Below are 25,224 nucleotides of genomic sequence, written 5' to 3'. Positions count from 1 at the left end.
TGAAAAATTACCATAGAATGCCATGCCAACCCAATATCACAGCAACTTAATTTCCACCCATAAAAAAATACATGTGGGGGCGGGCAAGGGGGTGAGGAACATGAATTTGGCCATCATTCCTCTATTAATTAAAGCATTCAGTCCCCTTTCAACACAAGTTCAAGGATGCCCGGAGACTAATTAATTTGAAAAGGTAAGATGTCTCCACACAAACGTCTTCCGACACACAGATTTAGGAAATATAAAATAAGAGAGAAAGATTAGAAAGAAAGAGGTTGAGAAGTCACACCACTTCAGGCTGCCCTGGTGTCATTTTAGTGAACAGGGAGACCAAGTTGAAAGCAGAGCAGTTTGCCTTTTTACTGTCAGTGGGTGCGAGTGACACAGTCTGGCAAAAACTACATCAAATGGTTACAAAAACTAAAAATCTATAGAAAATGTTTAGAATTGCTCATTATAAATATAAGGTAATCTACCCAATTAATATCACAAAATATGCATTTGTGATGGTATGTTTAAGATATAAATTATTTTTACTGTAATATTATTTGGGGCTGGCAGATGCTTAAAACAGACCAATGAGGTGTGTATCTTCTAGCATGCATATATGCTTCAGTAAAACAACTGCAAATTCATATTTATTGGTTTCACTTGTGCATAAGCATGACTGTGAAGGCACAGAAATGTTCCTAAAACAGTGCATGCAGTAATTCTTCAGTTCTCCACAAATTAATTGAGTGTGGAAGTACATTTAACAATGTAAGCAGTTCACATTTTCCTAAACTTTGTGTTCACCGACCAGTGCTTTATAATGCCAGTGCCACACAAAGGAAAGAGAGAATGGGGAGTAAATTATAAGTGTGTGTGAGAGAGAAAACAAAGCACAAAACTTGCTCACTCCTGTGGAAAAGTCCTGGACAGGAGAGGTAATCCGAGGTTTAAAGGTTGGGTTATTTCCCAAGGAAGAGGGGGTACGGATGTAGAATCCCATTACAGATGTCATCTCACTGGCAGTGACCGTGAGGGCAGACTTCATACCGGTACAGGGCTTCATCGTGCCCTTAACGTACCGCCAAGAAAAGCTTAACCTGTATGAAGTCTGACCGGACAGCCTAACCCATGCACCCCTCCTTCTCTCTGTTAGAGCTGAGGAAAATACTCTCCCTGACTTCTCCCTCTAGGGCCCTGATGAATGGAGAGTTAGGGGTTGTCTGTCTGTCTGTGTGGGTGTGGAGGGGGGTTATTACACAATTATTCAGATAACAGCTGGGGATAATATAGTGGCAGATGTCTCCTGGTCAACAATGCTTACAGACCACAGTCGGAGTGTGAAAAGCAACCAACGGCTAGCAGTGCACATCACACAAACTAACGATCATGCAAAAATCAGGCTTTTAATCATCAGAAAACTCAGTTTTATATATATGAGCTCTGTTTACATAAAAATAAATTACTTTCATTAAGTTTCAAATTAATTATTGTTTTAATATTTTAGTAACAATGGTTATTTAACCAAATATGTATGGTTACCAGTTTAACCAGTTTAACCATATTTGTAGTAAAATTATAATAATACAATTAGCAATCAATCCAAAAATATAACTTGCTTACTACTTTTATTATAATGATACCATGCTAATGCTCCTAATGTTCATTTTTATAAACAATTCATTTTGTGACTTTTATCAGAATTTTGAACATAAAAAAATATATATTTAAAAGTTTTAAAAGTGTCTGTGAATTTAAAGAAAGTTTGTCCATATCTACAAGTCGTTGCGTTGAATGCAGAGTCTCAAGGAAAATAATGCGATCTTTCCGGCGCGAGAGTGTTGCGCTCTGCGTGACCCCTGCTCCTTAACCCCATGCCCCCAACACAAGAGCATCAAGAATATATGAAAATATCGAATAATACTTATACAAGTCATTGCGCAACTCTAAAAGACTTTGATTTAATATGATTTAATGTATTAAAAAGGAAAAATCTGAATCAATCATAAACAGAGGCAAATCTGATTTTGTTAAACACACTGCCGATAGATAATTCTGTCAGAAGATGTATCGCGTTCATCCGTTTCAAATGCAAATAAGTAGGCATCCCCTTGTTACCCATTACTAATACCATAAAAGAAACCAACACTGCTCCATTCCGCTGGTACTTTACGGATTAGCGAATGAAAATTAGATGCATTTATATGGTTATTACTTATATGGTCACACAGTGGGGAGGGGGATTTATCCAAGCGTACAGTGCAGAAACTCCCTCAGGAATGAACCACTCGCACCTTCTGCAGCTGGGCGGTGGATTACAGTTTTAAACCCGGACTAAGGTTTAACGCGACCGGCACGCTGACAGGAATTCTTCCCGCCGTTTCGACTAAACAAAGCAGAGGAACGAAACATCAGAGCTTTTCTCCTTTACGCTGTTTTGCTAGTTTTTAGTAATCGCCATCACTGTTATGAGAGCTTAAAATGAGCTCGTGGCAGCCCGAGCTCCGCGCGCGGCACTTGATCAACGATAGACAGAAAAGTCTCGAGGTGCAAACTTTATTAAGAAGCATTCAAACAATCCGCTGTCACTTCGACATCACATCTTTCATGACAGCGTTTTAAAGTGCCGAAAGTTTTGTTGCCATCTTTCCCAAAGCGCTTTACTTGACGCGCCTGTTCTCTGACGGACATGATGGCCTGTCAAGAGTTTCACGGCGGTTTTTAAAATATACAGCGAGTCGTGTTATAAAGACCTTTGTGGAGGGGGAAGGGGTGAATGCTCGAGGGGGGAGACGGAGGACTTGAGAGAAAATCCATAACACAAATACAGCTGTCAGCTGGAATGCAAAGTTAGCAGAAGCAGCTTCGGTGGCTGAGAGGAGCGAGTTTATGACTTCAGGTGCCATCCTCCCTCATGCTTCAGTTATCGACACTACAATTACGTCATTCATTCCCAATGCTGTGGAGATGTTCTTTATCAAGCCAACAGGTATCAGGTCAGAAAACTTTAGGTAGGACATAGCTGCAGATCTGTGAGTGCACAAAAGAGGGTTTTTTTTGTCTAACTTTCTCTTTACCTCTGTCTCTCTTTAGCAGCCATCAGTTCGTGACGGCCCATGGGCGTACACAAAGAAGTCCACTTTCCACCAGCGTCTGCAGCTCCGAGTAGCACCAATAATCTCTCCTGAGGTGCTCGGCTAATGGATATAGAGGAGTAATGATCAACGCCTCAGACTCAAGTACTGTCATTTCCGTCTAGTGAACACCCTGCTTCTCCCTGTACCACATTTCCCCAGCTCATCGGAAATGGGCCATTCCTCTCCCTAAGCAAACGTTAGGGTCATTCTTTAAGACAGTCATCACCTCATAACAGCCTGGCACTCTCCCGAAACACTGTGTGAAGCCTAACAACACAGGAAGTCATGTGCATGAAACATCAGAGTAGTAAAAAAATGTACCACTGAGGTAAAACCATACTTAAGTCCTTTATGCGAGAATTAAATTAACATTTGGATTAAAGTTGTGATATATAGCACTAATAAAAAAATGTCCAGTCGCAGGGAGCATCCTAAAGCTGACGGCATGCCGAGACGGCACTTCTGCACCGCTGCCTGGTCTTTCTCAAAGTTCAGTCCTATACAATCCTATAGCTCATATAATCAGATCAACATTGTCATCTGGAAAACATCCCTTCTCTCCAACCTCTCTCTCTCTCTCTCTCTCTCTCTCTCTCTCTCTCTCTCTCTCTCTCTCTCTCTCTTCTTTCTTTTTATTTACAGATGGGCAAGATGCTGAACTTGGTTGGAACTGCCTGAGTGAACAACTCAGCTTTTTTTCTTTCTTTGGGGCTCAGAGTTTAAGGAGAAAATGACACCACTCTCAGACTTGTAATAAAAACAGCCCTCACTGTCTAAAAACGTGCATAATTTATTATTCACACACAGGAAAAAATGCTCAGCCTCGCAGTTACATCAAATAACATCTTCAATTAAAACCACACGTTTAATCACCAGTCATGCCTGGTGGTGGCTGCTGGTCAACACTGGAGTCGATGCGTACTGAGATGCAAACAAGCGTAAAAATTCCAGCCTGACCTTTCACTTAAGGTCGGCTACAATTTGAAAGAGAGAACGTAGTCATGACATATTTTACACAAACATGTTTAACAGAGCAGGAACTGAGTGCAAGAGCGGCAAATCTGATGCACGAGGGCATAAAAGTATGATTGACAAAAATAATAATCATTTAAGGGATGAATGTGTATTCCTCTTCAAAATGCTTCGGTTAAAAAAACGCACTCATGTAAAAGCCAGTATTATTTTTGGAAAGGTAGAAGAGCTTAATGGTGGAAATGCCATCTGAGGGTTTAAGGGACAGTGCTTCACAAGAACCAAAGTGCTTTATGTTAAAATCACCCATAATATTCAAAACTTAAATTTACCTCCATATCACTTGACTGAGGCTCATCTCAATTTTACAAAATCACACACACACACACAATGCATTTTGCACAGCACACACTGACACATCTGCATTACACAAAACAATTTGAGAGGTTATTTGAACAACCACAAAATGTTTCTAATAGTGAATCAGAATGCAACATGTCTGAATATTCACCCTGGCATTAACTTAGTCACAAACACCGACACAAGCATGCAGATAGACATGCATACCTGACTCTCTATCTACAGTACCCAGATAAATGCCCACATTGGGCTGATCACCAGCCTGCCATGCAATCCACACATTTATCAACTTAACATATTTAAGAGAACTCAGAAAGTGAGTTTGTACTCTGTATAAGCATTAAAAGCGGCATGGAATGAAATCATTTATGAAACAAGTGGTTTATCAATGATAACCAGAACTCCACTGTATGTTTTAATCAGATTGCACAGTGCTAAAAGTATCGACTTATGTGTAGCTGTCGCCGCTTGCAGCTGCCTGACGGCTATGCAAATAATTGTAAATTATCCTCTTTACTGCCATTTTCCTGCTCTCTCCCAAAAAAGCCGGAATCTTAAAAGTAAGTCTGAATACATAATATAATTCAGATTTATTTAACATACAAGCAGATCAAATTAAACAGGACTCATCACTTTATGCTTATGTTGTTCACCTGCATACAGATGTAACATTTCAATTATCAGGCCCTCTGTTTACCAAAACACTATCATAACACTATGCAAATTGAGCCTTATTTTAAAAGCTACATTGTGATACTAAAATATATAAAACTAATATACATCTTGGCTCAAGTAAATGTGTTTGTCTTTGCACAAAAAATAAATATTAAATAAAAAGATAAACAGTAAATATTATTTTATGAAGGTTAATTTTATAGCCAACTGATGTTACACCCTTATCAAATATTGCCTCTTAAATGCTGTTAGAAACGAGTAGGCTCTATTTAAACAATATAAAAGTATAAGTAAAAATGTCCAAAACACTTTATGAAATTTCATAAATAATATAGCAAAGTAATATCTATTGTATTTCTTCCTTGGTAGTGAACATTTTATTTTGTGATTTTAATATTTGCATTGTGCTGTAAAAGCTAAACGAACCTTCTTCTATAAGAATGCATTCTGTGTGCACGCAAGTAAATTAAACTTTCTGGGTCAAAAGCACAATTTTGTATCAATCAGTTGTTAATAACATAAGAGTTACACACATTGTCGTATGTTGTTTTTGTATTTTTTTTTTTTAGGAGGAAAGTGTGTCGGGTGCAAACATTGTTGCTGCTGTTGTCTAGTTGGTTTTGTTTAAGCCTTGTTGCCTCGAGTATTTGATGGTGAAACAAAAGGCGCTGATTTGGTCACTAAATTATCACATAAAAATAATAAATACGTTTTTAAAATTAAAGAAAAGACGCTGGTCATGTTTGGTGAACAGTTTGATTAAGCTCTGCAAAATTGAAAATCTCTGAATAAAGACATAAAATAAGTTTTGCACAACTTAACTTAGCTATGCAATGTATTCGTGCAAGAGGCGCAAAGTGATTAATTAATTTTATCTCCGTCAGAATAATTGTTGTAAACACGGTGGCACACAAAAAAAAACAAGTACAATATTTTCCTTAATTATCTAACAACTTAGTTTGTCTGTGTTTAAAACGTGATACATTTGTAAAACTCCACAAAGAATAAACCTCGCCTTAATTGAAAGCTTTTAATTATAGATATATAGATACATATTAATTATAGGTATACAAGTATATTACTATTTAACTGTATGATTGATACACTGGTACAACTTGTTCAAAACAACCATGAGCAGACTTCACACTTTATTTTTTCTTTCCACCTTCTGTTTATTTTTATATTAATTTTAAATTAACATTTTATTTAACAAAACGCATAACATGTTATGTGCTACTTGACGTAAAAACACACGTTTATTTGTTTGCGGCCTTAAACGTGGAAAATGAGGGAAAATAAGTGTGAATAAAACAACCTGCATAGACAAACCGATAAAAGCAATAGTTAAGTTAACATAACGTACATTTTCGATGTTGTTTATTTCTTTAATTGTTTACATAAATGACGGGTCACAAGGGTCGTTTTTTTTCAAAGCCAGAAAATATATGTTTTCTTATTTTTTTAGGGTAGACGGCTTAATCGTATTTTCAAATGAAATTAAATACACTAACATGCCGTTATTAAAATGTATCTGATTACGAAGAATGAACGACAGTAACTTATCTGTCCAAAACAATTTTCTCAGTTTTGATCAGAGTTAAAAGCAGGTGAGATTTTGCATGTGAATCTTCTGAACTCCTGTATAGAGTTGCTTGAATTGATGGATCTGACACAATAAGGGCCGATGGTTTCTTTACGCATACACTAATTTAGTGGCACATGTTCACTAAACTCTTTCATGAGGTCCAATATTAACACATCTTCTGTTTTCCGTTATGTGTATTTGTTGATAAATTGGAAGATTACCAATAAATTGTAGCTGGTACAGATAACTTTTCTTTAGAGATTAAAAAGTCCATCTTCGGATACAAAGCAACACAAAAGTTTCAGTGTCTAACTTACAGCCAAACTAACGTCTTTTGTTTTGTTTTTTTGAATCAATGTATTTCACTAATATATTTATTTTTGGTGATTTTAAGAAGTGTGTATAATAACACATGCATTCACGGATCAAACCTTTATCACGATTAACAAAAACACAATCACACAAGAATAGAAAGTGAAAAGGGGAAAAGGAAAGAAGTGCATATCAACCTGTTCGGATATTGTGGAGAACTCAACTTTCACTCTACGGGCTGGACCATGTGGATCTGTCGCTTCCAGCTTTGGTGAAATGTCCCAGCGATCCCAAAAACCTTGAGAAGAGCAACGCAAAAGCGAAAAAAAATCCTGCTCTATGAGTGATATCTTCGGACCATTACTTTCAGCGGCAACTGTCTTTATTAGTCTTCCTTTTCCTTTTTTATTGGCTTCCTCTCTCAAACTGATCACTCAGTTGGGTGATAAGTGGAAACAATAATCGTGCACTAGCTCAAAGGCTGCATGGTCACAGCGCTCGTGAAAGTTCATGAAGAAAAAGCACGCCGCCTGAAATCGTCTCCTTTTCTCGGTTATTCACAACGCGAGTTTTCCTAAAGTCCAAACAATGCTTCTTGCTGGAGTTTTTGGCATCTCGTCTGTTCCTCGCTCATTCGCGGAGAAATCAGTGTTGAATTACTCAGCTTGTGTCTTGTGTTGGCGATGCGTTAGGGGACAATTTAGTCTACCGTAATGCGTCTAAAACAGGTGCGCGCGCACATCCTCTGCGCCGCCGCGTGTTGTAGCGCAATAACAAACCACGCGCGCTTCGACCGCTGATCTCCTCACCTCCTCGCGCTTCGCGGCTTTTAGTTTGGCCATTGTGGCAGCCGAAGAGCAACAGATGTTAGTCAAAGGACAGACACACCATGGGAACCGTTACCTACTCCATATCTATTTTGCAGGAAATAACAAGTCTGTTTGTCATCATCTCGGCGAAACAAATGTGAAACTTAGAAATATGCTGTTTAAAAGGTTAGTTACTACATCATCAACAACAACAATAGTACAAAAATGCTATTATAATAATAATAGCCTAATAATTTACAGTAACAACAATATTACCAACAAAACAATAATAAATGTTCCTGTAGTTCACTAGAGCACTGTGCTAGCAACATAAAGATAATTGATCCCAGGATTACACATGCTGATAACGTGCATAATTATAATAATAATAAAACAACAACAGCATCATTATCAACAACAACAACAATATTATTATTTTATTATTATTATTAACAATAACCATATTATTATTATTATATGACAGAATTATAATAAAGCTTCAACGACAATTATATTCATAATTTTGTTTTGTTCTTTAAAGTTATGAATATAAATATTATATTATTTTTATTTATCAAATAGTAGTTATGCATAATATAATTATGTTGTTCTTTACTGTTAATATATTATTATTATTATTATTATTATTATTATTATTATTATTATTATTATTACTATTATTATTATTATTATTATTACTACTACTACTACTACTATCTACACTGTGAAACAGCTATTAAAATACAGAGTTTTGAATAACACCTAAACTTAAACTAGTCAATGTGATTCTGTATCAGAAGTCTGTCACCTTATCAAACATTTTGAAATATGGTCTGGAAACTTTCTCTCAGCAAAAATCCTTTTTTACTTGAACCATCAGAAAAGGGCAATCATTCTCCGCTGGACAATAGGATATGACCCCCATTAGTCAAGACATATTCATTAGAAAAATCAATATGCCAAGATGTAGTCATGCTGGCAGCAGGCTCATAAAACAGTGCTGACTGCAATACTACAGTATGCCTTCCCATACAGACTCAGCAGCACCAAAATCACCTCTTATAGCAGTAGATATTGCTTAAGATTTACTAAAAAATTGCTAACTATTAATTATATTTAACACTTCATTTATTACTGTGATAGCCCTGAATGTTTCGAGGGACGAGGTTTTTGAGTGTGTGTGTTTTGAATGTCCTCCAGATTGACAGGTTCAGACACACACAAACACACATTTCCAAACTTGTTTTGCCCCACACACATGGTCAAGCATGACAGAGACTGAAGTCCAAACAGATGCCATGACCTGGTGGTAAGACGGACAGAAGGAGATTCGGTCCGTTCACTGTCACGGGGTTAAGATTAAACGCTCTCGCGGTTTTGCCATCACTGACTAATGAGGCACCTATGAACGGATTACAGAAAGAACCCACAGATTGGCTGACTTTCTTACCTAACTAGCCTGGATACAGTACAGTTCACCTCACACACGGACACATAAGTGCAAACAAGATTACAGATGACTGCAATTACTAATCCAGTAGTGATCAATTGCAAATGAAAACTTGTCTTGTGTGTTTTGATATGCAGGCTTGAACAAATCTTTAGATGCATTAAAACACACAATCAGTAGTATTATATTTTATTGGAGGTGTGAATGCATCAGGATCTGTAACATATCTTAGCTTTTAAACATAGCGGCCTATTTGAAGTTTCCTTTTGAAGGAAAACTGAGCCCTTTAAGGTTTACTTCTGCTCAGTTTCAGTAAGCCATTTTGATTACTCTTGTTATGACATGACATCATATGACCCTAATAATCACTAAACTTAAGATCTGAATGTTTGTTACCCCATTAGTCCTAAAGCTGACATCAAAGCTGCGGATCTAGTCCAAAAGTATCACGTCTGGCACACACATTTAAGGACATCTCATAGACTTCCATTGTTTTTCTTCTCACACAAACCAGTTAGACATTATTTAATTTAAAGAACATGGTTTGGCCAATTTAAATGAGTGCAATTCAATTTTGACATGCTTCACAGTATTTCACACACACACACACACACACACGCACACACACACGCGCACACACACACACACACACACACACACACACACACACACACACACACACACACACACACACACACACACCTGCATAAGCGAACATTAAAAAACTGGTTTTCATCATTGCTCATTTTTACCAAACAAACAGATAGTATAAGAAGAGAAATGCCCACCAGGTGTTAAGAACAAATACCTTTTGTGTACAGTGGACTTTTTCTTGAGTTACTATTTTCTTTTTCCTCTTCGGGTGGTTATTGCAAGAACCCAGGGACCTGAAAACAACCCTACTATTTATTGTTTGTTTGCTTATTCATCTGTTTGTTATTTTCAGTTTCTTTCTGAAACTCTCTGTCTCTCACTCGCGCCAGGCAATGAAAATGAAAATAATTGTGCTGATCTGTATGATTTTTTGTTTACTTGTTTGTGCAGGCCTAACATCCTTAGGGACAAGACTACCAAACACAGAAATTAAAACTTTATAGTCTACGAAGGCACTGCTGGACCAAAGCAAGGACACGGACACGGACACGGACACGGACACTTATAAACGAACGAGAGCTCTACATCTCTTCAGACAGATTGCGGTCTAAGACAAAGGTGAGAATCTTAGTCACTGTGATCTAATAACATTCTCTTATGAATGAACGAGAAAACTCCTCAGCACTTTCATCCTGCACTTTCGATTAACATTTAAGAGCAGACTTTGTGGTTAATCAGGGGTAATAATTATCAAAGTCGACAGGTAATTAAATTAAACATAATTGGCTACACGAATTGGCTGTTCTACAACATTTTTTCCAACATAATTAAAGAGAAATATGTCAGCATTCAGAGAGAGGATGACTGAGGTAAAAACAAAAAAAGTTTAGTCACACTAAAAAACTCGGACTTCAGCTTAGTTAAGGGCCGTCGACACCAAGAACGCTAACTATAGGCTACCGTTAACTCTATTAGCGCCCACACCAACAAATGTTGGTTATGTTAATTAAACTTGTACATTTAAATTTAAAATGTGTGAGCGCTTTAAATTTGATTGGATTTCAATGTTTTTTCAGCTGGACAAAAATATCTCCGAAGTGATGCTAACCATATCTCTGCATCTTTATTGTTATAGGTAAGCAATAAGGTGCTTTATTGTGAAATAAGACATGACATGAAGCGAAGTCAATGCAACCCCTTTAGCAGTAACTTTTTCACATACAGTAATAGCCTTGATTATTGCTTTCATAAAACTGCACAATTTTGCATAAAATACGTATTAACGTAACTTAAGTTATCCTTCCGCTGGAAAAAATAGTCCCTAACCGACCGTGAACAGAATGTTTCTTCAGTTCTTTAGTTGAATCAACTCAGATTTACAAGTCATGCCAACTTAATATTATTATTCAACTATATTTTATAAGTTATAACAACTCATCTCTAGTCAAGATAAATACTAGTAAGTTAAAATGAGTTGTAAATCTGAGTTGATTCAACTAAAAAATTTGCTACCCAGTCTCACAAAATTATAGTCAAGTTATTTTTTTATTATTTTTCGTGATACTGTCACGAATTTCCGCGGTTTTTCATGATCGTATAACACATTTCTGTTTATGTGTCATTGCCACATATTGGTTTTTCTTATTTTAAAACATTTTCGCTTCGGTTTAGGGTTAAATTTGGTGTTTGCATTAGGATGTCACTTTAAGTATTGGTTTATACTATTTTTCTGATTTATTTTTTTATATTTTCTAAATTTTAAAACATTGTCGCCGGGCGTTAGGGTTAGATTTGGGTAAGGAGGTCATTTTATATAAATCTAACCCTAAACCGAATGAAAATGGAAAGAAATTGAGTTGAGTAAACCAATACGTGACAGTGACACATTAACAGAAATTCGTGAACGATCACGAAAAAACGCGGAAATTCGTGACAGTATCACGAAAAAGAATCAAAAAATTACGTGACTATAGGTACGTAATTTCGTGTGAGTGGGCTGAAAATTTAAGGCAGCAACAAATTTTTTACAGTGCATGTGCTGCGCAGTGATACACAGAATTTTTGGGTGCATCATCATAAATAAACCACAGCTAGTATTGACCAATCAGAATTAAGGACTGTAACTAACCATTTTATAATTGTAGGTATATATTGTGAATTTTACTTTTCTCTTAAACTAAAATGATTTGAAAAAACTTTACTTTTATATTTAGCTATGTTCTTGTGTGAACATGCCTTTATATTTCAAAGGAGTGTGAATAGCCTTAATATTCAGGTTTTATGTCATTACCTACAGTAAGTGAACTTGGACAGAAGTTAACATCTCAGGCAGTGAAATAATCTAACCAGTGTTAGAGACTCAGTGCTGACAACATCTCTCTCCACCACACGCACAAGCCAACTCAGTTACAGATGACACAAGCTGTTGCCTGAGGATGTACTGTAGACCAGTGTGTGTCTGACAAATACCATTGCGTGCATTTACGTGAAACTGTTTGTGTGGTAATAATCTAAAAATGCTCCACATGGGAGTAATGTGGTAAAAATAAACCCCGTAAAATAAAAATGATTACTGTTAGTGTTTACAAACAACCCTGAGGTGCAAAATAAATTCATATAAAACAGTTTACCCTTGGGAAAATGAGAGAAAAGTCAATAGAGCTATTTAGTTCAGTATTTCATCTATACCTCAGAATAAAAGATAAAATTATGACAGCTGCAAGCCACTGTTTATGCCACAAGACAGTGGCTGTGTACACAAATTATGCAGTTTGATTGGTGAGGAAGATCAGATACACAACAGCATGTTTTCATTAAATCGTCATAAATGTGTTTACAGGCCCAGCTGGCTTCGGTTACAGGGTGTTAAATAACGCAGCGCGGTATTGTTTACTCCTCAGCCACCATGTTCTGTCTTTCTTTCTCTCTCTCTCTCTCGAGTCTTTTTCCTCACACTCGTCTTTTTGTCAGCACAGCATCCATCCTCACGTAAACCACATGGCCGGGCTGTCTTCAGGGAGCGGTAACCGATCCTAACAGCCCGTGTCATGCGAGGAACTCCGTCCTGAATAAGGCTGTCCAAAAAAATGAGAAAAAACACGCAGAGGAGGGAAAAAAACATTCAGGATGAGGCTGGCGTTTAATGAGCTGTTTAAAGGTGCCGCCTTTTAAAGACAGAGAAAAGGGTTCAAATTTAGCCTCGGGCCACTTGTGAGGAGCTGACCGACAGCCCAGCTCAACGCAGCTGTAGCCCAGCCACAGAAGCTCTCTGAGCGGGCTGAAGTGTCACCTGCCTCCCCTGGAGGATAGAATGGGGATGTGGGAGGGGGAGAGGAGTTTGCTAAGTTTTCATTCACCGAGCGGGCTCAGAGGTGGGGCCAGTGGTGGAACATGAGGAGAGCTGCCTATTGTACAAAAGGAGGCGGCAAAAGGTCTCTTGTTGAGGCAGTGTGTCTCTACATACACGAACACACACACACTCACAAACCCCGCTCTCTTCCTCGGGTGCGATCTTGTATCAAAGCAAACAAATGACACACTGTCTTCTTTTTTTTAACCCCCCCCCCTCCCCTGTCTTTTTGATCTCGCATTCACTAAAATGACACTCCATATCTCAATCGACTGACATTATCAATCCGCAGTAAAAACCAAATCTTCCGGCCAAACTTGCAGTTCCCAGAGGAAATCCACCAGCATTGTCCTTTGTTTGCTGAGAGATCCCATAGGATTCAGCTTTGACTTTTCAGTGCATGGCTGTCATACACGCAGCCTGGCATGCAAGATGCTGGGTTAGGACAGGCACGCTGTCAGTCCGCTCAGATTCGCGCCTCTGTCAGACGGCCCAGGCCGTGGCATTTCCACTCTCAATGCTGGATTCTGCTTTAATACAAAATATATCTATATAAAATACATCAGAGTTCTGTCTGCTTGTGCCACTGTGAAAGAGACATCTGGATCTGATATGAAAGACCACAAGGGGAGCATTTATTGTTGGTTTGTACCAATAGATAGTGTTGACATATTCTTTATTTTATCATTTTTCACAGGAGGAAAAGATATCTTGCGGTTTTTATCTTTAGCCTGAAAAGAATTAAAGTGCACCAGTTGATATAAGGAATAATCTGTTTATAACTTTGACCAAGTTGTTATAAGCCACAATAACAATATTTATTATGTAGTATTGTTTTTATAATTGATTATTAAAAAAAAATCTTTATCTTGAGAAAGGCACTATAAACAGTAGCATGAACTAATTATGGCATTAAAACACTGTATTAATACAACAAAATATCAGTATCAGCAGCCTAATCTCACGAGAAATCATATATATTTTACGAGTTGGTTAATTCGTATAAATTCATACAAACCCCTAACCTTGCACCTAACCTTAATGTCACAGGGGTCAAGGCAAATCGTACCAAAACTTACGAATGTGGTTGTATGAATTGATACGAATTAGCCAACTTAATTCATAAAATATGTACGAATTCTCGTTAGATAGCATTGGTATCAGTATTAGTAGTAGTAATTGGTATAGTATTGTTTATTAACATCAGTAGAATTTTTTTTTTTGTAACTATTGTAACTTTTTAGAATTGCTAAAGAGTAGCAATACAGTAAGTGTATATTTATCCAGGATAAAGTCTCATCATCTGAGCATCAAAGTTTGATTTAAATATCTGATTTTACTTTAATTTCAATATTTGACATGGCCTTACTTAGTCAATATTAAAAATATCAAGGTTATATTTTCACAGAAGGTTATTTACTATAGTAAACAGTAAATCACAAAAAAGGCATGCATGGTCACAAATGTTTTTCGTACACCTATCGCTTTAACTGATAATAACCACAAAGCACACTCACTATCTTTATTATACCAAGAAAGTTTTGCACTTAAAGTATTTTCAAAGTGTGACTGGTGACCAGTTTTAATTCTGTAATTCAAAAGTGAATCCTGGTTTTAATTTTCTTCCCCTTTTTCTCTATTTTCTTTCCCTCCACACAGATTTCATGACCTCTACAATTCAGCTTGTCCTTGAGACCCGTAATGAATATTCAGCAGATTAGAGGAAATACATGAAAGTTAACATTAGCCGTACATTTAAAAATCCCATATTCAGATAATCCGCATATTTGTCAGAATCAAACATAAGAGAATATGAGAGAACAAATTACATAATGAAAGGATGGGGGAACGTCTTGCGTGCAGGGAATTAGATAAAGTAAGACATGTTTTTTCAGAGTATGAAGGAGGGAAAATGTCCTTGAAGACTGGATATTTTGCCATGACCTCTGGTGAAGATTCGTGGTGTGGTGGAAATGATTTAGTGCCATATTTACAGTGAGATCAGAAGCATGTGGTGGACTTCAGAAATTAGCAGATGAAGTCCCTTTTTGAATGAAGTTTTGTGGGTAAATCTTTATTTCCATTCGATTTCTTTATTAAGGCTCGACAGTATTTACAGCTGAGCGCACCCCAAAAAACCAATGAACAACAAATACCACAAATATTTAATATAAATAAAATCTTATCAAGTTTTTAAATGTTTAAATTTGGTAGAAATAAAAAAACTACAGTAATATACTAACAAGAATATTTTATGTATTATTGTTAAAATCACTTGCTTTTTAAAGATCATTAAACATCAAACTTCAGGAAAGTTCAAGTAGCAGACAAAAATACATCTATATTATCTGCTAAAACGCAACACACAGACAAACCAACCCAGTATCACAAAATTACGTATCTATTCACGTAATTTTTTTATTCTTTTCCGTGACACTGTCACGTTTTTCCGCGCTTTTACGTGACCGTATCACATATTTCTGTTTACGTGTCATTGTCACGTATTGTTTGCTCAACTGTTTTGTCAAACACAGTCTCGAGATTTCGTAATGTAATTTTTTAAATTCTTTTTTCATCATATTATCACGAATTTCCGCGTTTTTTCATGATCGTATAACGAATTCCTGTTTTCGTGATTATCACGTATTGGTTACTCAACTGCTTTTTCCTATTTTTAAACCATTGTCGCTTCTGTTTAGGGTTAGATTTGGTGCTTGCATTAGAACTTTATATATTGGTTTATACTATTTTTTCTGATTTATTTTTTTTATATGTCTCCCGGCGTTAGGGTTTGAGTTGGGTTTGGGTAGGGATGTCATTTTATGTAAATTTAACCCTAAACCGAAGCAACAATGGTAAGAAAATAGGACAATAGGAGTAACTAATACGTGATAATCACACGAAAACAGGAATTTGTTATACGATCACAAAAACTTGGAAATTTGTGATAATATGATATAATGAATAAAATGAATAAAAAAATTACGTAACTATATAACGGAATTTCGTGAGACTGGGCAGGCATTTTCTTACTATTGTCGCTTCAGTTTAGGGTTAGATTTACATTAAATAACATCCTTACCCAAACCCACTCTAACCCTAACGGCAGGCGACAATGGTTTAAAAATCAGAAATATAAAAAAATAAATCAGAAAAAATTGTATAAACCAATACTTAAAGTGACAACCTAACGCAAACACCAAATCTTACCCTAGCCGAAGCGTCAAAGGTTTGAAAATAGGAAAAAGAGTAACCAAATCACGACAATGACACTTAGGGCCAATCCCATTTCTCTGTCTTACCCCTTCCCCTTCCCCTACCACTTCGTCTTACCCCTAGCCCTTGTCCCTCAAAACCAAGTGTTAAGCGCTAGGGGTGAAAACATACCCCTATGAAATGAGACACCGCTTGGTTACGGTTACGTCATCATGCATCGTCGTTTGCTGGCTGCAACATCACCAGACGCGACAAATGTTGATCACAAACTTCCAAGATGCCGAGTGCAAGTGTAAGCGAAAGTGAATCAGCCGGCGAGTTTCTTCTGGCGTCCCTGTGTGATACAGGACGGTATACGTAAAGCACGTACTGATGTCTCCAAAGCAAGTAGTGTTATGCACTGATATCAAACGAAATGCGCTGCTAATGTCAATGGAATTTAGTTAAAACTGTAGACCAGCATGCAGTCCATTCATGGCTAGTTAGAGAAATACGGGAATGTTGTGCAAATCAGCAAATACGGGAATGTTGTGCAAATCAGCAACGTAACGTTAGCGTAGCAAACTAGCGAAATTTTAAAACATTTAAATTAAGAACATAATTCAAATATATATGAACAGGACTGTGTAGAGCACAAAACAAGACGTTAGTAATTTTTTAATTAATTATTAAGCCGAAAATACTTACATTTATGGGACGCTCTGGCCGCCATTTTTGCCGGTTGCGCAGTGTATTCTGGGTACCCCTTAGTTTTAAGTAAGCTCGCGGAAATTCTTGGTTTTAAGGGGTATCTACCACTTGCCCTTAGCCCTACCCCTTGATCAAAACGAGAATTGGGATAGCCCTTACTCTCACGTGAACGTGCAAAACTAAGGGGTAGGGGTAAGGGTAAGGGGTAAGACAGAGAAATGGGATTGGCCCTTAAACAGAAATGCGTGATGCGGTCATGTAAAAACGCGGAAAATCGTGACAGTGTCACGGAAAAGAATAAAAAAATTGACTATAGGTACATAATTTCGTGATACAGGGTTGCACCAACACAAACAATCCCTGAGAGCACACTGAGCCTGTGTGCAGACATTATTTGGCATTACATTACAACTTAATATGAGACTAGAAAATGTGAGTTAAACACACACGCACACACACACACGCACATTTAAAAGTCTGAGTGAAAAGCGTCTTGTGTGTGATGTTAGGTAGTCTGGATTTTCACTTACTGTTTAGGCCACTACTAACAACCCCCCAAAATGCAGATATGTGCATCATGTTCTCCTCACCATGGCTTTTATTTTTCCCATCTTACTGTTTCTCCTGCTCTATCCTTTTTTCATTTACAACATGATCATTACAATGAGCGCTAAAATGAAAGCTCAGGATCTGGCCGACCCCCTCACTTCAAATGACGCATATGCATTTAAAAATGAGACACTTATTACCCGTCCAAACTTTTTACAGCCCCACAGTGCACAGTAGAAGACAGCTTTATTCCCACTGAGCCCGAGTGTGGGCCAGAAAGCCCTGCAGACTTTGATGGTTATATATGTGCGCAGACCGTCGCCTTGGCAGCCGTCCTCAGAAAGCCCGCCATGATTTGTAAGGTTACCTTTACAGCTTTAATCTCCATCAAGCAACTCTTAGACCTTTCTTTTAAGCAAATATTGATATTATTAACAAATACATGTAAAGATCCATGCTTCAACCCTGATAATACACATAAGCATGAATTAATACTGTATGATGTGCATGAATTTTGGTTTTCATGTGTGTGTCTGCATTGGATATAGTTGCATGATTGTGGACAATTTGCTTACACCACAGCCCTGGCTTATGCTGGAGCTGCAATGCTTTAAAGTAATAACATGAGATGGAGAACTACTGCATCTGAGCCATGACATCAGGGATGAGAAATCTGCCATAGAAATTTCAAACCAACAGGAATCTGCGCTTCATTAGAAATAGTCTATGAAAGATTTTAGTCTATAATAGATTTTAATCATTACTGAGAGAAACATTTTACCATGTCAAACTTTTAGCAATTGATTTCTTTAGACAAAAATATATTTTTTTGTAAATATATATAAAGTGGTCCAAAAGTTTAAAACCACCAAAATGTTTCTATTTTGCAATGTTCATTTTTTAAATACAAAAAAATCATTAAAATAGTTGTTTGGGTCAAAAGTTGAATAAAAAAATTCAACATGAATTTTATTCATATTTGCCATGTCTTACTTTTGCTTCAATTAAAAACATGCACTTACATGGGCTTGAACTTGCTTGAACATGAACAGTTTGTGCAAAACCTCATCATCCATGTAATCCCAGCTGTGAATTTTCCAAAAAGAATCAATAGAAGTAAATTTGATTTATTGTCAATATCATTCGCTGACAGATAATGTGATCCAGAAACAGTAAAGCATCTTTAATATTTCATATTCATTCTTAAACTTTTCTTTATTTGTATTATTGGTATTTCTAAATCGCATTCCCTGATTTAGATTACATTTTGTATCCCAGATTTTGAATGTGGACTCACACGCTTAGACCCCATTGTATACATACACAATATTTAATCTAAAAGAAACAACAAATATCTACCATAAAATAAATACAGTAATCCTCTGCTATTTGCAATCTCAATATTTTCTGTGTATTTAAGAGCTTTCAGAGCATGAGATCAGGCAATTATTGAATATCACCATGTCATGTTTACTTACTCAGCTGCCAAATACACAATGCAAAAAAATCCACTCATTCACACTCATAAATCCTGTAAGCAGCCGTAGGCAAGACAAACCAACATAAGCATCTTTACTTAAATATCTCATGTCTCTCCAGTGAAGCCACTACATACACGCACGCACGCGCGCGCGCACACACACACACACACACACACACACACAATCAACAATCTATACATGTAAATCCACTTTAACGTCTCATTCAGAGGCTGGAAAGAAATCAGGACATACTAAAAAAAAGTCCACTGTGTGTATATGCATGCATGTCTTTGTGTATGCAATAATATAAGGGCTCGTGATTGGCTTGTATACCCGGCAGCCTGGCAGATTGATTGGTAGATTGATGTAAAGCCCTTCTAGGTGCTGTACATCTGTGTGGACTAATGTAGGCCAATCAGGCTGATGTAAACCAATTTGATTTGATTGAAAAGCCGATTGATGGAGGCTACAACTGTAAGCCATCAGCCGGCATCCTACAGGGGAAAGCCAATGGGCGTAGACAAGAAGGATTTGATTGATTAGCTGATAGATTGATTAAGTGATTTAAATACTAACTTAAAAGAGCCATCGCACGGCACCTTTATATGTGTTAAACATGATCTCGATCAACCCTTTGGTCTGCAAGCCGCTCATTGTGGTCCATTACATCTGGGTGTGAATAATTCATGCTCTGGACACCGAGGCATGGTGGGTAAACACATGTCCTCATGTTTGTTGGATAGAGAGATCTACCGGAGGTAGAGCTGACAGTATATACAACATATACCTGTACATTGCAACAAAAAAAATTGCTTCTTTAAATTTTTAAGTATAATATTGATGAGTTGCTGTAACTTATAAACGTTCAAATTCCTTTTAATTTACACTTCATTTATTATTTTTTACAGTGTATTTATGAGACATTCACATGCAAAAAAACATGTCTGACATGTTCTTGTAAATTAGCATTTATTATTAGGCTCTAATGTTCTGTTCAGTAATTTTATTTTTATTAACTTTAATGGCAATGGAATTTACAAATGTCACTTTAGTCATTTAATATTTAACACATTTGATTGTCTTTCACTGCAAAATCCTCTCTAAGTACATGCAAGCTTTTTGGCAAAACCCCCACTTGCTATATGCTAGCTACTGTACTGAAAAGAGCAGTTTTTACATTTTAATAACTCAATAGCTATATCCTAATTCGAAGGCTAGATCGTTCGAAGGATGTCTCCAGAGTCTGGGAAGAGAACTGAAATGAGACGGTCTCGCCTTCGAAGGATCCTTAAGTTGCGTCACCTGCTGTACTCGCCCACCCCGCTTGTCAGTGGGACACAGTGGAGACGTTTATGACTTATTAAAAATAAATATGGAACCAGAAAAATATTTATTTTAGAAAATATGTAAATTGATGTAAATTAAACTAATCAAAAGTAATAAATCAACCTACACTCTTAGAAAGGATATGTTAATTTTTTTACACATCTTTTTGTGTTAAGCTTTTAACACATTATGTGTAATTTTAACACATTATGTGTCAGTTTTTTGTTGATTTTGTATTAAAATATAACGCAAGTAACACAAAATGTGTTGTTTCAACAATAACACAAAGAACGTTATGTGTTGTTTTTAACACATTCATTCTAAGAGTGTACACAACATACACAGAATAATATTAATACAAAACAACTTATAATACTAAAACAGCGACAAATAACTTTTTTTCTGCTAAATACACACTTTTATTTAACAATGTTTTAAATATTTATTTTAAAATATTCAGCCGTCATATTCAGCTGAATCGGTCTTATGGGGCTTACACACAAAACTCGAATTCAACGATTTGCGCGAGTAGATTACATACAAAGTTTATGCAAAGACGCAAATAGATGTGAAATCTCGCATGGTGATGCTAATGACAAGAATTGTGCAAAAACACCGATATTTGCCCCAACCACGTCTTCACTCAAGTTGAAAATATTCAACTCAAGCAAAATTAGCATCACACGAAGTTAAATCCCGCGAGAAATCTAGAACGAGGAACGCAATGTTTCACATTTGGTGTGTACGCAGCATTACTGTGGGTTTACACTAGGCTCGAGTTCAAGATTTGCGTGAGTAGATTACATACAAAGTCAATGCAAAGACGCGATCAGACACGTCCTCGCGCGGGGCAATGCAAATGACGCGATATGGGCAGTGCGTTTGCCGCGGAAACACGCGCTATTCGCCTCAAACACGTCTTCGCCCAAGTTGAAAATATTAAACTCGAGCGAAAAATTCGCATGACACGAAGTTAAATCCCCCGAGTAATCTACAGTAGAGCGAGTAACGCGATGCCCCGCATTTGGTGTGTACGTACCATTACGCCCCATTCAGACAGCCAGCGACCAGCAGTAGCAGAGCGACGCAATCTCATTCATTTCAATGGAAAGCGGGCGACTTCCAACCACACGAGCGAAAGTGACCGTTGACCATATGGACGTGTCCAGCGATGCAAGAAAGTTAAGAAAAGTTTAACTTTATGCGAATTTCGGGAGCGACTACCAATGAGAACGAAGCAGTGGAGCGTGGATGGTACTCATTTGTTTATGACAAGCAGATTTAGAAACACCTCATTGAAAGAGATGGGCGACACACAGCGATAACGTCGCTGGCTGTCTGAACGAGGGGTTAGAATGCAGCCTTCAGAGGTCGCAGCCTTCAAACTGGGACACAGCTCATAGATATTTAGTGGGGCAAAAAGGTACACACTCTGGTAAATATTTCACACAAACATGTTTTACTCCCAAATTGTTTAAATATCTTAAAAAGTACAACAAACATCTGAGGGGTATGTGCAAGCAACTTATACCATAAGCAGTTTGACCTGTTTTCCTTTTGTGGTATTGGTAGTACACTATAGCATGAAGTTAAAACAAATTGGTTTTGCAAGTCAATTCAACCTACTACTTTAAGTTTATTTGACTTAAGTTGACATAACTTATACAGTAAAAATAATTTGTTAAGTTAAAGTAACATAATATATATGTTGATTTGATTTTTTTTACAGTGTAATAAAAAATAAAATTCTGAACTTGGCCGAGATGCAGATTAATAAAAGAACTCTGGGATTTACAGACGGACTGTATATTTCAAAGAGAGGAATATTATCATAACCCTATACTGTATATCAAAATAAAGTCATTTCACACACCCTGCATAAAAACTCAAAGAAAGAAGAAAATCAAGCTTATTATGTGTTAGTATTTTATAGTGTGCAGATTCTCTGGCGTCTGGAGAATGATCTCCAGCATGTGTTTTTTGTGAGAATGCTGGCCGCTTTTTAAAGGAAAGGTTTAATCAAAAAATGATAAATCTCTCATGTATATGCGTGCACGCAGCCATGTATTACAAAAGCTGTATGACTTTGAAATAGTCACTGAATTTATCAAATCTATGTCTAATTATAACGAATATTCGAGATATAATGAAAGTAAATGTAACCACAGCGGTCACATAGACCACTTTAATGGCTTGCATGGTGCTGTTTTGTCTTTTTGGTGCTGGAATACTTCAAACCCCATTCACTTTTATTGTAAAGAAGAGAACAGAACTTTTCCTGTTTTTTAAATTTTTTTAGACAGACAATTTGGGTTTGGAACAACATGAGAGTTAGTCAATAATGACACTACATTTATTTTAAAGGGGAGCTATCCCTTTAACATGTGTTTGTGTTCGGTTGCCGGGTGCCCGAGCTGTCGAGAGGGGGCCTCGGCAACCGTCTCCATCCGCCTACGCCTCATCACGGATGCTTCTGTTTTTTCCTTCTCTCCTCTCGTGGAGGATTGCGTGCATTAGCGATGGATGGAGACAGAGAGGCGGGAGGGGTGAGCACACGAAACGGCAATTAAACCGCTATGACCCCCGCCGCCTCCGCAGGTCGCCGTGTCGGCCGTAAAGAGAAGAACGGGATGCAAACAAGTGTGCGCCGGTGGATATGATATGATGTGTTTCTCCAACAGCTCTTCTTGTCAGATACAAAACCTGCAACTCTCATAGGGCACATTTTTTGACTATGTACAAGCATGACATCAGACAATCCCAGACAGCCGTTCAAAAGTGCCACTTTACCTGTGTGTACTGACAACAGAGGGTATCCAGGGAAGCAGGGCATGTCAGAACACACAGGGGCTGTAACAACATTGCAGACTCATGCTTAAATACTCCAACAAGCACTTAGTTTGACAGGCCGCTGACAGAACCATACACGACTCGGGCTTAACTGAGTGACAGCCTAAACTAAGGTGTGCTCACCTCCATCCAGTCAGAAGACACCTAAGTGGACAAAAAAAGCCCGGGCTAAATTTGGGATATGAGATAATGCTATTTGTGCGTGATAAATGTTAATTAGGATTAATTGTGCTGCTATGACATCCATTATAGGCGTATAGAGGCTTTAAATAGAACAGGGAGAGGAGGGAAAAGCATGGGCAAGGACTTGCGTGTCTCATTGAAAGCGCAAGACAAAGAGGCGCATCAAAATTAGTAGCGAAACTTCACAATATGCAGAAACGTGCGTGCATGTATCCAAGCGCATCGATATAGTATTAAGAAGACCTTCAAAATTCTGCACTGATGACAAAGAATAGGGGATTAATGAATGAACCATGACCTCATTGGCCTCCAGAGAGTTTTTCAAAGTGACTAAATGCTCTGGAGCACAATGACTGCACCGGCGCACTGGATGCTTCAGCCATTTATTAAATCATTCCTTCCAATCTGTTTGATGATTTTCATTATTCACACTCAACTGAAATATTAAGGCCTTGAAAAGCCCTTCAAAATGCAGGAAAGAAATGTCTGGAAAAAAACAGGCGGAGAATTAAGAATGCTCAGGTCAAACTCTCCAAAGAAGTCGATTTTTGATTTTTATCTTTTGCGTACTATGCGTGTTAACTCCACACAATGGCAAAGCAAATTTAATATGCTAAGGACAAAACGAGGAACTCCAGTTTTATAGGCGAACACAACAGATTTAACTGCAATAAATGCGTGCAATTCAACTTAAAACATTTAGACTAGATATTTTAAATAAATCTATAGAAACATTCTTTTATATGTTAATATGGTAATTACATTGATGTGGATGAGTAAGGCTTTTAAATATTTAACAATTTCTAAAGGTACAGAGATGTGATGTATTCATTTATATTTATGCATTTGGCAAATGCTTTAATTCAAAGCGACCTACAATGCATTACAAGGTATACATTATTATCAGTATGTGAGTTGAGCCATGACCTTTTGCTATTTCTAAAATAAAGCTGGAATGCCAGCCCAGTCTCACAAAATTTTGTTATTTAGTCATGTAATTTTTTTGTGATATATCTACCAAGTCTCACGGGGTTTCGTGATATAGACACGTAAATTTTTTATTCTTTTTTTCGTGATATTATCATGAATTTCCCAATTTTTTTCGTTATTGTATAACCAATTTTCAGTTTTCGTGTGATTATAACGTATTGGTTACTCAACTGCTTTTTCCTATTTTTAAACCATTGTCGCTTCGGTTTAGGGTTAGATTTGGTGCTGACATTAGAATGTCTTTATAATGTCTTTATAAACTTTATACATTGGTTTATACTATTTTTTCTGATAAATTTTTTATATGTCGCCTGGCGTTAGGGTTAGAGTTGGGTTTGGGTAGGGATGTCATTTTATGTAAATCTAACCCTAAACCGAAGCTACAATGGTAAGAAAATAGGAAAAAACAGTAGAGTAACCAATACGTGATAATCACACGAAAACAGGAATTCGTTATACGATAACGAAAAAACACGGAAATTCATGATAATATCCAGCCCAGTCTCACGAAATTTCGTTATATAGTCACCTAATTTTTTTTATTCTTTTTTCACAAATTTTAGCGGTTTTTCGTGATCGCATAACAAATTCCTGTTTTCGTGTGATTATCACATATTGGTTACTCAACTGCTTTTTCCTATTTTTAAGCCATTGTCGCTTCAGTTTAGGGTTAGATTTGGTGCTTGCATTAGAATGTCACTTTATATA

The 25,224-nt window shown here is 37.1% G+C and overlaps 1 protein-coding gene and 2 long non-coding RNA genes across 8 annotated transcripts in view; 2 read left to right on the top strand and 1 right to left on the bottom strand.

Moving 5' to 3' along the window:
* Positions 1 to 7,695, bottom strand: part of foxp4 (forkhead box P4) — a 135,192-nt gene extending 127,497 nt beyond the window's left edge. For 2 of the 3 annotated variants that reach the window (XM_055183435.2, XM_055183436.2), the window contains exon 1: positions 7,227 to 7,695. The gene's annotated coding sequence lies outside the window, so the exon portion shown is untranslated. The remainder of the gene's footprint in view (positions 1 to 7,226) is intronic. The other variant, XM_055183434.2, reaches the window with a different exon arrangement.
* LOC129427155 (uncharacterized) lies at positions 1,647 to 6,045 on the top strand. 4 transcript variants are annotated; one of them, XR_012373198.1, is made up of 4 exons: positions 1,647 to 2,984; positions 3,082 to 3,453; positions 3,543 to 3,614; positions 3,768 to 6,045. It is a non-coding gene; the product is annotated as an uncharacterized lncRNA (long non-coding RNA). The 4 variants fall into 4 exon arrangements; XR_008638545.2 differs by having other exon boundaries at positions 3,082 to 3,614; XR_012373196.1 differs by lacking the exon at positions 3,768 to 6,045 and having other exon boundaries at positions 1,647 to 2,977; positions 3,082 to 3,592.
* Positions 7,696 to 10,428: 2,733 nt separating the features above from the next.
* LOC129427156 (uncharacterized) overlaps positions 10,429 to 25,224 on the top strand; it is a 25,374-nt gene continuing 10,578 nt past the window's right edge. Inside the window, exon 1 of the long non-coding RNA XR_012373199.1 lies at positions 10,429 to 10,500. This is a non-coding gene — a long non-coding RNA (uncharacterized lncRNA). The remainder of the gene's footprint in view (positions 10,501 to 25,224) is intronic.

The sequence above is a fragment of the Misgurnus anguillicaudatus genome, chromosome 14 (assembly GCF_027580225.2).
Source record: "Misgurnus anguillicaudatus chromosome 14, ASM2758022v2, whole genome shotgun sequence".
Classification (NCBI taxonomy): domain Eukaryota; kingdom Metazoa; phylum Chordata; class Actinopteri; order Cypriniformes; family Cobitidae; genus Misgurnus; species Misgurnus anguillicaudatus.
The sequence above is the reverse complement of the archived record's forward strand: the minus strand, read 5'-3'. Positions and strand labels throughout refer to the sequence as shown.